This window comes from Balearica regulorum, chromosome 3 (genome assembly GCF_011004875.1).
Source record: "Balearica regulorum gibbericeps isolate bBalReg1 chromosome 3, bBalReg1.pri, whole genome shotgun sequence".
Lineage (NCBI taxonomy): Eukaryota > Metazoa > Chordata > Aves > Gruiformes > Gruidae > Balearica > Balearica regulorum.
The window spans coordinates 68,876,463-68,889,334 of NC_046186.1; positions in this window are offsets into that span (position 1 = coordinate 68,876,463).

Genomic DNA, 12,872 nt, shown 5'->3' on the forward strand with positions numbered 1-12,872 from the left:
CATCCTTCTTGCCATTAAATATAAAGACTAGAGTAACTGAGATTTAGGTAACTAATTTTTAAGCACAAAAGTTAGATGAAATGTATACCAGGAATAAAGATCAGCTCTTGCCCTGTTTTATGATTCTGGAAGATGGAGGTCTCAGGAAGGGCTCAGTTTAATGCAATAATATTTCCTAACCCACATTGCACTGTTGTTGATAGGTACCTAGTCCACAGTCCAAGGGATATATCTTCACTGTTGGTAGGTGAGTTGAGACATAGGTCAACGAAGTAAAGTGTGTAGGCTTGCAAATGTTGCTTGATTTCAATGGAAAATAAGCTCAGTGAGTCTGAGTCCAACTGTCATGTTGTCATGAATCCAGCTTTTGGTCATTTCTAATTTTTTCCAGTAATACCAGATTGATTTTTAAAGCTAAACTGAGTCAGAAAAGTTTCCTCATGTAGCTGAGAAGAGATAATACAACTGAATTCATAGAGCCCCATAATATTTGCCTACCTAGAAAAAACACATTTCTTAGTCCAACTTTAAAAATAGGTACTAAGAAAAGATACCTAGCTCTTCTTTTCTTTTTTTTTTTTCCCTTGCTATTGTTCACTCGTGAATATGTAACACAGCATAACATTCTCAAACTATAATCTGCTCAACATTATCTAATTGCATCTGTCATTTTACTCTGCAATAAAATACTTCTGGGGAAAAAGAAATATGGAACTTAGCACTTGAGCTACTTTTTAAAAAATTGCTTCTGATTTTAAACATGTAGCAATGACATTTACCTGCTAAAATTTAAAAAGCAAAAACAATCTGCATGTTATCAAGCTCATATGTAGTTATCATCTGTAGCTCATATGCTACACTGTGGGTATACCTTGTTCAAGTGATTCTTAGGGCAGAGAGGCACTCATATGAGAACTGAGCTAGGGTCTACATCTCTGTTTTTGACATATGCTTTAACCAGTCTATGGACTGCCTGATTGGTATTGTTTAATTATTGTTCCACTGAATGTGCTAATTGCACTTTGGCTGTATAACTTGTAAATGGGAGGGATGCCAACATATTCACTAAGTAACATCTTTGTGCTATCCATGCCAGCTTCCCAGAAAATACATCCAAGATGGTTATTGATCCTTTTTCTTGTGCTTTTACAGCTTAATCCCCCTTCATTCTTTTTCCTTTCTTTCTGATTCTCAAGCTGATACTCCGTGAAAGCGATTTCCTTCAGCAGATCCCATGCCAGCAGTGTGCCAGCTTCTTGCAGCCTTCCATGACTGCTCGCAGTCTCTACTTTCTCACCTTTCTCCTCTCTGTCCTTTCCCCTTCATATATCTCGTTTCTGCTGCAGCTGAATGAGGATAGGAAAAGTCTATTACTGCTTGATGGTTGGCATTCTCAAGTTGCACAGAAAGTATTAGGCATGAATTTGTTACTGCTTTCAAAAACCATGGGAGCCTCTACACAGACTTGTCTGCTAAAATTCAAGTACAAAGACAGTCTTGCCTTGTATGTGCTTACATAAAAAGCAAACAGCAGGGATTAATTACTTTAGACAGCTAAATAAATATTTATTTCCCCATAATAGTCTTCAAAAATATCTGTCACTGTTTCACTACCTAACAATGGCTGGTAGCGACAAGTGGGATCTTTTTCAATGGAAGTTGCTTTTTAATGAGTGTTTTTCTAGTAGGAGGTTTAATCTGATGCTGCTTTTGGAGCAATGCCTGGCCTATCCCAGTACAAACTCCCTCTGATTAACAAAAGGTCTCATTTTTAAACTGATCTAGCTTAGCTGATGCTAGTTGATTCTTTTATTTAACTCCAGCTTGTTTATGAGTCAATTAGCATTTAAACTGAGCTCCCAGTCTTCATATAAACTCCTAGCCACCTAAACCAAACAAAACAGCCCTTTCTCCTGCTTTTAGGGACCACTAAGCACCTATACAATATCCTGCTGTAGCATTCTTATGTTGCCAGGGCTTAGGGAATTCATCTAGTGATTTTGGCTAGGATTCATCCAGGCCAAAATTAGATTAGGTACCTTCCTCAGAGCAGGTGCCTGCACTTCCGCTCCTCTCTCAGTGTCCCTGCTGCTTTCCTGGCAGAGACCTCCTACTGGGAGTGGTGGGGCAGATGGTGAGCCACAGCGCACCTAAAATGGCCTCAGAATGATGAAATCAGCCCATTCACACACCTTTCTGAGGTGGCTCTCCTCTTTCTACTGTGTTATGCTGTAAATTCCTTTTTATTTCCACTTGACCTCTCTCTCTCTGTGCTCTTTCACTTGGTTGCTGGGATGCCAGGTCTCTCTTGGCTGGGTGAAGAAGAGGGCATGAGTGTTGCTCAGTCTTGACCTTGCTGAGCCGAGGAAACTGCCCTGAAAGCTGGCCCATGGCTGCCACCTGTGACATCTCCTCTCTGCTGTCACCTCTCCCAGTGCCATCCATCAGCCTCTGCATCCCCACCTCCCATGCTACCTCCCTAATGCTCCCCCTCTTCCCTCAGGGCAGGTGATCCCTCACCTCCCACAAGGCACGATGGGCACTGGAGCCATGTTGTAGAGGATGCAGCATGCCACAAAAATGGTGTTGAGCATCTCTGGCATGTGGGGTACCAGTGTGGTACTAGCATCAGTACTGTACCTTAAGGATGTCAAGGGCCTGCTGTGCTGCAGCATAGGTCTGGCAGCAAGGTCTTTTGCAGTATTGACATGAAGCAGCTGGCAAACACCTGAAGAAGGTGAGAGGCAATGGTCCAAGGAGGTGGGTATTAAGCAGAGAGAGAGAAGAGGAAAGTAGAAAGTGAGGGTGTCCAGTTGGGATCTTTTGTGTAGGTTGGCTGATGAAATCATGACGAGATGGGCTGGTGGGGACTGTCCCTGGTCCGTGGATGGAGGAGGATGTGATTTGCAAGATGATTGGATTTTTAAGGTGTTTATGGAGAAACTGCTCATGTCTACTTGTGGTAAAGTATTATCTGTGCCTGTTCTGGAGTCCCACACCTGGGTTGTGGGACTTTTTGTAGATTTTAGGTCCACAAAAGGCATCTGTGGCCCACAAATTGGAGCCTTTACCTGTGACATTCATGGGCCCGTGTTCTGTGATGTTGTTTCCACTTAGCTTTAAGACCAGGATTAAAGATGCTATTAATTAAAATGAGCTTTCAAGCAGAACCCTGCATAGTTTGATTCTGGCCCCCAGGCCATAGGCAAAGTGCATTAATTGTTCTGTTTATTTTCCAGTGGCTCTGACCAGCTTCAAGGTGCAGCAGGCACTCTGCTGGCTCTTCCCAGGTGCCAGGATCCTCACACGTGCCTAGAGGATGGTGGTGACACTGCTGGCATGTGGAAGGACGTTCCTGTCCTAGACACTATCCCAGGCTTTGTCATGGGAGCTAAATTTTGCAATTATTGCTTCACTGGTGAGGCAGACCTGAGCTGCAGACTGCTAGTCTTGGAGTGTGGTGTCTAGATAGTGCCTTCCTACTCCTTCCTCCACAGTGTATGGAGACAGCATGCACGGAGATGAATGTTTCTGTTCCCAAATTTTCCTAGCCTGCATTATCTTCTTTCATGTCATCTCTTCAAAGTACTTTCCTGCTCCCTTGTCTGGACTATGCATTAACTGTTCCTGGGGTGCATCAAACACAGCATCAATGGTCAAAAGAGGGGATTATCCCACTGTATTCAATGTTGGTGCAGCCTCACCTTGAGTACTGCGTGCAGTTCTGGGCCCCACAATTTAAGCAAGATGTGAAGGTCCTTGAGTGCATCCAGAGGAGGGTAACAAAGCTGGTGAAAGGGCTGGAAGGAATGTCCTGTGAGGAGCAGCTGAGGACTTTGGGCTTGTCTAGTTTGGAGAAAAGGAGGCTGAGGGGTGACCTTATTGCTCTCTACAGCTCCCTGAGGAGGGGAAGTGGAGAGGGATGTGCTGAGCTTTTCTCCCTGGGATTCAGTGATTGGACACATAAGAATGGTTCAAAGCTGTGCCATGGGAGGTTTAGACTGGACATCAGGAAGCATTTCTTTACTCAGAGGGTGGTGAAACCCTGGAACAGGCTTCCTGGAGAGGTGGTGGATGCCCCAAGCCTGTCAGTGTTTAAGAGGCATTTGGACAATGCCCTTAATAACATGCTTTAACTTTTGGTCAGCCCTGAACTGGTCAGGCAGTTGGACTAGATGATCATCGTAAGGCCCTTCCAACTGAAATAGTCTATGCTATTCTATTAATCTCAAACTCCCATCTACGCATACCGTCCCTAACTACACCTCCTAAGCCCTACCTCTGTGTCCCTCCAGTGCTCATCTGATTTCTTCCATTGCCACACTGAACTGACTTGTCTTGGTGCTCCTACAGAAAATCTAGTATCTCTCATTCTCCTTCTTTCCTTCTATTGTTGCCTAGCAGGCAGGCATTGGAAAAGTGTGCAGGGGGTGGTTCATTTTCTGAAGGTGACCAGCTAGTGTAGTCATGGTCCTGGCATGGAGATAGTGAAAATGGATCTAACAACAAAAAACAAATCACAAAAGGTCCTAGATAACTACGCTTTCCCATACAGTTGCATGAGGGGCCATATAGGTGACTTTCTATGTCTGGTCATCCAAGTGCAGTTGCCTGGTGAGCAAAGATGCCTCTCAAGCTTTTGAAGTTCTGTGTGAGGAGAAAAGTGAAGTAGATGAAACGGCTGACTGCCAAACGCTATACATCTGAAACAGTACTATACAACTATTTCAGTCAGATGAATCACACCCTTGAAGACCTGAAAAATGTGTGAGATTTTTAAAATGATGGTAAGAAAATTATTGATTTGGTGTGTGGTTAATTAAACAGCAGCTGGTACTCTTTGCTGTTTTAGAGGATTAATAAAAAGGAAGCTTTGATGACTCTGAAATGTTGGGCCGTAATCAAAGAACTTAAACTAAACAAAAATTGTTTATGATATTTTACAGTGAACAAGAAGTTAACTTCTACCTTTGTTATGAGGTCACGTGAAGTGTGAATGGTGGCCACCAGCTGTGAAGGACCAAGAACACAGGCTGTTCTCCCAACAGATAGATAATGTGCCACCTTGTACTTCATGTGTGTCTTTCAGAATTCTTTCAAATCTCTTGTTTTGAATTAGCAGTAGAGATTTGAAGAGACTTCATCTAACATTGGCAACAGTCCTGATTTCAGAGGGAGTTGGACTCGATGACCTTCAGAGGTCCCTTCCAACCAACATCTCTTTGGCAATATAAAACATTCAATATTTAATGCCTTGGCTTCTAAGCAATATTTAATGACTTGGCTTCTAGGTCACTGCAAGCATTGAAGGCCCTACCCGCATTTGGTGGGACAAGGCTCTTCTTAGGCCATGGATAAAACTGGATAAAACTGAGCTGCTGAAAATTCTGCAAGGCTTATTTGGTACAAGTTTTCTCATACATTGGTAGGAGAAGGAGATGCCTGTTTGACAGCTGCATAGAAGGCATGGCGGGGAAAGAGATCACAGCTCATGTCACCAGAAACAGTACCTGTTCTGCAATTAGTGCCCAGACACCTCCTGCTTCTGGCAGAGAGACTTGCCCAGAAAGGGAGGGTGCTTTGGCTTGTCCCATGCTCTCACAAGAACCCTCTGCCTTCCCAGGGTCAGGCCTGGGTCATGTCCTCCTGGGACAGAGGTGGAAGATGGAGATTGAGGGAGGGAGCGTGATGGGCACATGGATGTGTTGGGGGAAAGAGAGAGGGGTGGCATGGGAAAATGAGAGAAAAAGTGTCTCAGAAAGCCAATGCCAAAGGGAGTCCAAGGCAGGGGAGGAACTGTCATGTGGAAAGGGTGAGTAAGAAGAATAGGGAGAGTGGGAGAGGTCAGTGGTCAGTGACCTCCTCCTCCCTTTGTCCTCGAGGGAGAGAGTGTGCTATGGCGGGAAGGCATGCGTGTGCTACAGGATGGGGCACTACACAGAGACATGGGGCTGAGAGAGGAGGTAGGACAGAGGAGGCCGGAGGAGGTTTGGGGAATCCCTGAAGGAGGGAGAGGGCAGAGAGGCTGACAGAGAGCTTGTTACATGATGCATGATGGGTGGTGCCTCTTGCACTCAGGCCTGTGGAAGCAGCAAAGCATGCAGCCCACAGGGTGTTCCAGGGAAGGCAGGATGAAGGTGTGTTGCAGTGGTGCAGCTTGCCACCTTCTCCAGCTTTGGGCAAGGGGCAAGGAGAGGAGAGGGTTTTCAGGAGAAAGGGATCTAATTCAAGAATCACCTCTCTTCATCTCCCTTCTTTATGTTTATTTGTGCAGTCAGGTACTGGATAGGTAGTTAAATATATTCATTTGATGTATGTCAGAGTAACTCCATCCCTGATTGAACTCCACTGAATCTAGATCATTATTAGAAAATTGCTTTATAAATAAGCCTGGACTGAGAGACACTTTCCATGTTAAATACAAAGCATCCTGCTTCTAAGCTGCTGCATGCTTTCTTGAAATGCAAACAGAGGCAGCAGGCACATCATTGTTAAACTAATTAAAGTTTAAAGAGAGACCTTTATACATACTAGTCTAGCTAATTTGTTGTCACAGGATCATAATTCATTAAATATATTTTCTATTGTTAGTTAAATTAATAATAAGCAAAACAGAGCATATGGAACGTGTCGGCTGATGAGTCAAGATGGAAGGAAACATCTTTACTGAGTCTTTAAGTCATGCCTTCTTCTACACAGTTTCCTTTCTGGATAAATGGCTAGAACGCTGCAGTCTAAATAAATATGACGGACTTTGCCTGCAGACACCCTGCTGTGCTGAGCTGCGGTGCTTCCCTTCCATTTTACAAAACTGCTGAAAAGCAATGTTAAAGCAACTACTGCTTAATGGAAATTCAGACTTCTGTATTGGAGACAAAATTTGGAAATGATGTAAATAGAGGAAAAGTTGACCAGATGTCAGGGAAAGTGTCGTGTAACTTGCAACAGTTTGATTTAAAATAGATGCGTGAAATGATTCACCCCAGGACACCATAGCTGTTTTCATCTCTACGCGTCTGCCCCCATTCCTCTTGCAGGGATGGCTCAGCTGCTCCAGCAGCATCAACTGAACTCATGTGCATCAAAACACAGTATTTAGAGAAAAGCCAAAACTGATGCCAGCTGTGCTGCTTCACCCCAGATACTGCTTTGTGAGCATAGGAGCCACCTATGCACTGGCAGCAGAAATATCGAAGACAGAGGCAGGACAGATTGCTGCAGGCAGAAGCCACAGTGCAGTAGCAGGATTAGGTGCCCCCACAGGTGAATTGGAGTTGTCAGGCCAACGTGGCATCCCTGAGCACTAAATTCAGTTCTGGCAGTAGTTTATGGGTTGTGTTATTGACTGTGTCAGCCTGCTGCACAGGGGAAATGTTACTTAGTTCACCGTATCTGCTAATTTTCCTGGGAACTAGGTGGGCCTCTGCCCTGGAACTGGAAGAAAATGGAAATTATCATCCTGTGGGTACAGATTTTTGAAAGTGTTTTTTACTCCTATGCAAAGTCAAGTCCTCAGTGAAAAGCTATCTGATGGATACTGGGAACCAATACTTCAGAGACCACTGGTATGGCATGGGTTTGGAGGAAGCTGAAGCTCCAGAGGTTTCTCGTATTTCTCTTTCACCTCTGGCCAACCTATTGCCTTTTCCTTGGCATGAACAGTCTTCTGGATTCCTTCACAGATTCTTGCTCTTGAGTTTGAATTCCTGCCTGAGGCAGGGAAGTGGACTTTCAGAGTCCAAATGCTCTTGGTTCCAGCTGGGACAGGCTTATGATTTCCCTGTGACTGAAGCTGAATGAAGCTAATTATACTCTTCTGAGCATTTGCTTGATAAGAGGACTCTCCCTGAGCCATCATTTCAGAGCATGTAGCTGCCTATCTCACCTCCTTTCCTTATCATGTTAAAACAAGTGTTTCCGTGATCGTGGTGCTAATCAAGATGAGGGTCCTTGTGGATTTGTGCTCAACAACTCATGCTCACTCTCTCTTTGCGACAGCCCTGTCTGTCCTTCCTGTGCCCCTTCTGCCACTGTTACTGCAATCAGTGTTTTAGGTCCTCCCACCATCTTCTAAATGCCCTTCAGCTTCTTTCCTCCCTCCTATGGTCTAAAGCAATGTCTCCCATCCAGTCATCCACATTGCCTCCATCTCTGTCCCATATCCGCTGCCACACCCTTGGGACTGTGCAGGATTTGACAGCTCCAGCGGTCGGGCTGCAGCAGTGCGCACAGGGATTGCCTGCTTCCCTGCAGGGTGCTGCCGGAAAAACTGCCTGCCAAACAAGACAAAAAATGGACAAGCTCTGCCTGTTCTCCACCAGCAGAAGAGTGGATATGACCTCTTTTCTTTCCCCAACTTCTGAATTTCCCAAAGTTCTAAGAATTTAATGTGGTTTTGTTGCACCCTCTTTGCCAAATTTGGCTGGAATCAGGCAGGTGCTCTTATGTTTCTCACACAAAGGTGGGCAGTCAGACAGCCAGACAGCATGAGTGTTTACACCTCTGTTGCTCCAGACTGCCTAAGACTTTGGACCGCATAGGAGCATCAGTTCTTTCTCCTATTAGTATTTAGTATGTCCTACTGGTGTTTTGCCAGCATCCAGGAATCCTGATCAAGTCACAGAGGACTCAGCACGATATTCCTGGGCTGTCCGAGAATTTGTGTTTTTCCTCCCAATCCCTCCTTCTGATAATTTTCTGCTGAAATGAGCTTGGCCAGATCAGGTCTTTCTATATGGGAAAAACTTGTGGAAAATTTATAAAATAAAAGAATTTATAAGGCCATCAAATAGGGCTTTGCTTTCTCAGTATGAATCATATTTTCTCTGCTCAGTGAATGGATCTTTATATTTTAACTGAGACTAGACATTGGCCCCAATATATCTAGTAACTGTTGGTGCTTTGTGCTAAGTAAAAGAAGTTGTTTAAAGGGCTAGCAAGTAGTAGAACAAGTAAAGCAATGACTTCATTGTGTTGCAATTTAGTTTCTAAAGTATAGTCAGAAATACAACATGCTTATTAATAGCCAAAATTGTGGGTTATAAAAGTTGGAATAGCAGAGATGACTCCTCTTCAAGGATCTGGGAGAGTGTACTATCAGGGTGGGAAGCTGTCAGTGAAAAGAACCTTTTTTTGACTAAAAAGATGTAAGAGGTATACTAAAGAGAGTGTCTGATTCCTGATACTGATAGCACTGTCACATGTGTACATGATGGATGTGATTAGTACTGTCAAATATAGACACTGGTTAATGCTCTCTTTAATTAGCATTGAAGTGTGCCTCACATTAGCATGAATGAGAGCTATGCCTTGTAGAGGGAGAGGAGCAGAAGATGGCCAAATGGAAACTGTAAATGTGTGTCCTGCAGTAGAAGAACCATGTAACTGCTTTTAAGATACTTGAGCAATAATATACCATGGGATTAACTGTGGCATGTGGATCGTAATAAGATGGGAAAAAGGAGGAAAGGAGCTCTGGGCAGAAGAAGGGTGCTATTACCTTGCATTGGTAAATTAGTCACCTCATGTTGTAGGAACAGGACAGGCAAAGAGACTTGGATTTTAGCTTTACCTTGAAGAAGCAGGGATGAATGCAAATTGTTAACAGGTTATAATCCAAGTTTCACAGTCTTTGTTCTTTTGTCTGCATGAAGTATACCAATTTAGCCAACCAGAGCAACTTCATCCAGGTGATGTCTCAGCAGACCTTCTGTGGTCCCATGGTGCCAGCCATGCTGCCCACAGCACTGGCCTGACTATGCTGGAGAGCACCTGCGGCAGGTCTGTGCCATCAACACGGCTTACTGCTCTACTACTGTCACAGGGATTTTGTCTACCTGAGAGGTGTTGTCTGCCTCTTCCTAAGAGCCAGTGCCTTCTCCTGGGCACGCAGCAGTCATCTACCCTGTCATCGCATGGGTTCCAGTTTAAAGCCACCATTCAATGGAGCTAAAGCAACCATTCAAGGGGAGCAGAGTTTGAATAGAGCTAAACACTCTCTGCCAATGCCATCCTCACACCACCTCTTACTTTTTAGATAAAATTGGTTGAAAAATTTTATACAAACTATTTTGCATGACATTTAAAAGTAAACAAACAGTTTGAATTTAAAGCTGAAGCAAAACAAGAAATGTAAATTGAAACTTAACTTACTTTCCTCGTAGAACTTGCCACTGAAAAATGAAAAGAAAAAGTAATTAAGTTATATTTTCCCATGAAAAAGCATTTTCTGACAAACTCTCATTCTTTAGAGAAAATGATTTTTCACCCAACATTTTTGATGAGCTAAAGTTTCAAAATAAAAAGCAAAATATATGGACTTGCAGTTTATTGTTTACTGCCCAGTAATACATACTTCAAATGAAAAGTAAAAGCAATCCACAGCATGTAGAGTAGAGGGATGGAAGAAAAAACAGAAGGAACTGACAGGCACAGGTTGAAGAATAATTCATCATTCAGCAACATAAGCTGACAGATTTGCTCTGTAGCTTGCTAGCATTCAAAGCCTTTTGTATCTCCATTTTCACCCACAGTCTTTCATTCTGGATGTTGCAAAACAGTACTTTAAAACTAATGCTCTGCCTATTTTGAAATATTTGCTACTAGAAATTATTGTTCCTGGTACTTGTGAGAGACTTGGAAGGTCACAGAATGATTTCATGGTCCCCCATGAGTCATGGTACAGTTACAGAGGTATTTTACAAATTCAAATCAATAAGGTTATGTTTCACTATAGAGGAGCAATCAAAAAAGGTCATAACCCTGAAAAAGAGCAGCATTTATTAATAGAGTTGTTCCTTAAGTTAACAAATACTTTTTTATCTTCTGGAGTTATATTACAGTTAAAACCATCATCATCTATTTCAATATTAAAATTATTTTTCATTAGATTATTATGTACATGAATATCATTGGCTTGGAATAAAGGAAAGAAATTCTTTTTGCCTGTTCCTCTCCAAAACAAGTTCCTCTCTACCACCAGGACTAAACGGACAACACACATACAATGCAAACTCAGAAGCAGATGATAAAAAATACTGCAGCTAGCTGTGTCTTCTCAGAAATTCAGAGCAGTGCAAAAGAATCTCCAGACAACTATTTCGTTAAAAGAGCAAACCCTGAAGCTGCTTCTGCATGTAAGGCTGAAATGTCACATCTGTTTGTTGATTAGCAGCCAAAGAAAGATGCAGAGCTCTCTCTTTTTGCTTCTCAAGCCCTTCCGTATAACGGTTACTCACCTACGATATGCATGGCTTGTATTTTACAAACTCTCTCACAGAGTCCTTTACTAACCATCGCCTCAGAACAGAATATGGAACAAGAGATGGAAGGAGGAGAAAAAGAAGAAGGAGAAGGAGAGGAAGAAGGAGAAGGAGAAGATATTTTTCATGTCATCAAAGCCAACAAACAGATAAAGTAAGAATGACTGAATCAATTGTCCTGTCACAGATGTTCCTAGAAATCTGTGGAGCTGAAGTAAAAACTAGAAAGAGTTATTTTGATCAAGTTAGATACAATGGAAACTATCAGAGAGCTTCCAAAATTAGTTTATTCCACAATAATTATGAAAAAGAAAGATGAGTATTTCCCTGTGGCTGGCAGTCTGAGCAACTAACAAAGCATTTAAAAAGGGGGAAAAAAATGCCTAGCCAGGGAATGGTTTCTGGGGACCACTGGATGCTTCAGCTGTGTTCTGACAGGTTCTTCTAGAAAAAAAAGCTCACATCTTTGCAATTTTAATGCACCATTTAGAAGGCTCCACTTTACCATGTTATTTGGAAAATGCTTTTTAAAATCTCAAGTATTTCCCACAAATACACAATAAATGACATGAAATCATGAGGAGAAGATTAAGAGAAAAATAATGGAAAAAATCATAGAATCATAGAGTTGTTTAGGTTGGAAAAGACCTTTAAGATCATCAAGTCCAACCATTAACCTAGCATTGCCAAGTCCACCACTAAACGATGTCCCTAAGCACCACATCTACACGTCTTTTCAATGCCTCCAGGGATGGTGACTCAACCACTTTCCTGGGCAGCCTGTTCCAGTGCTTGACAACCCTTTTGGTGAAAAAGTTTTTCCTAACATCCAACCTAAATCTCCCCTGGTGCAACCTGAGGCCATTTCCTCTTGTCCTATCGCTTGTTACTTGGGAGAAGAGACCAACACACAACTGGCTACAACCTCCTTTCAGGTAGTTGTAGGGAGCAGTAAGGTCTCCCCTCAGACTCCCTTTCTCCAGGCTAAACAACCCCAGTTCCCTCAGCTGCTCCTCACAAGACTTGTGCTCTAGACCCTTCACCAGCTTCGTTGCTCTTCTCTGGACACACTCCAGCACCTCAGTGTTTTTCTTGTAGAGAGGGGCCCAAAACTGAACACAGGACTCGAGGTGCGGCCTCACCAGTGCCGAGTACAGGGGGACGATCACTTCCCTAGTGCTGCTGGCCACACTATTGCTGATACAAGCCAGGATGCTGTTGGCCTTCTTGGCCACCTGGGCACACTGCTGCCTCATATTCAGCCAGCTCTCAACCTGCATGCCCAGGTCCTTTTCTGCATGGCAGCTTTCCAGCCACTCTTCCCCAAGCCTGTAGCGTTGCATGGGGTGGTTGTGACCCAAGTGCAGGACCCAGCACTTGGCCTTGTTGAATCTCATACAGTTGGCCTTGACCAATTGCAATCAGAGACTCTGGTAAACTCCTGGAAGGGATTCAAATTAGGAGGTTGAAATGCAGAAGACAAAAATGTGAGTTCAAGGTTAAAGAAATAACCAATATAGGAAAATGTAGCAGAGAAAAAAGAAAGCTTAGCAGAGGATGCAAATAGGTCTGATCACTAATATATCCCCATACATACATAAAGAAGACATA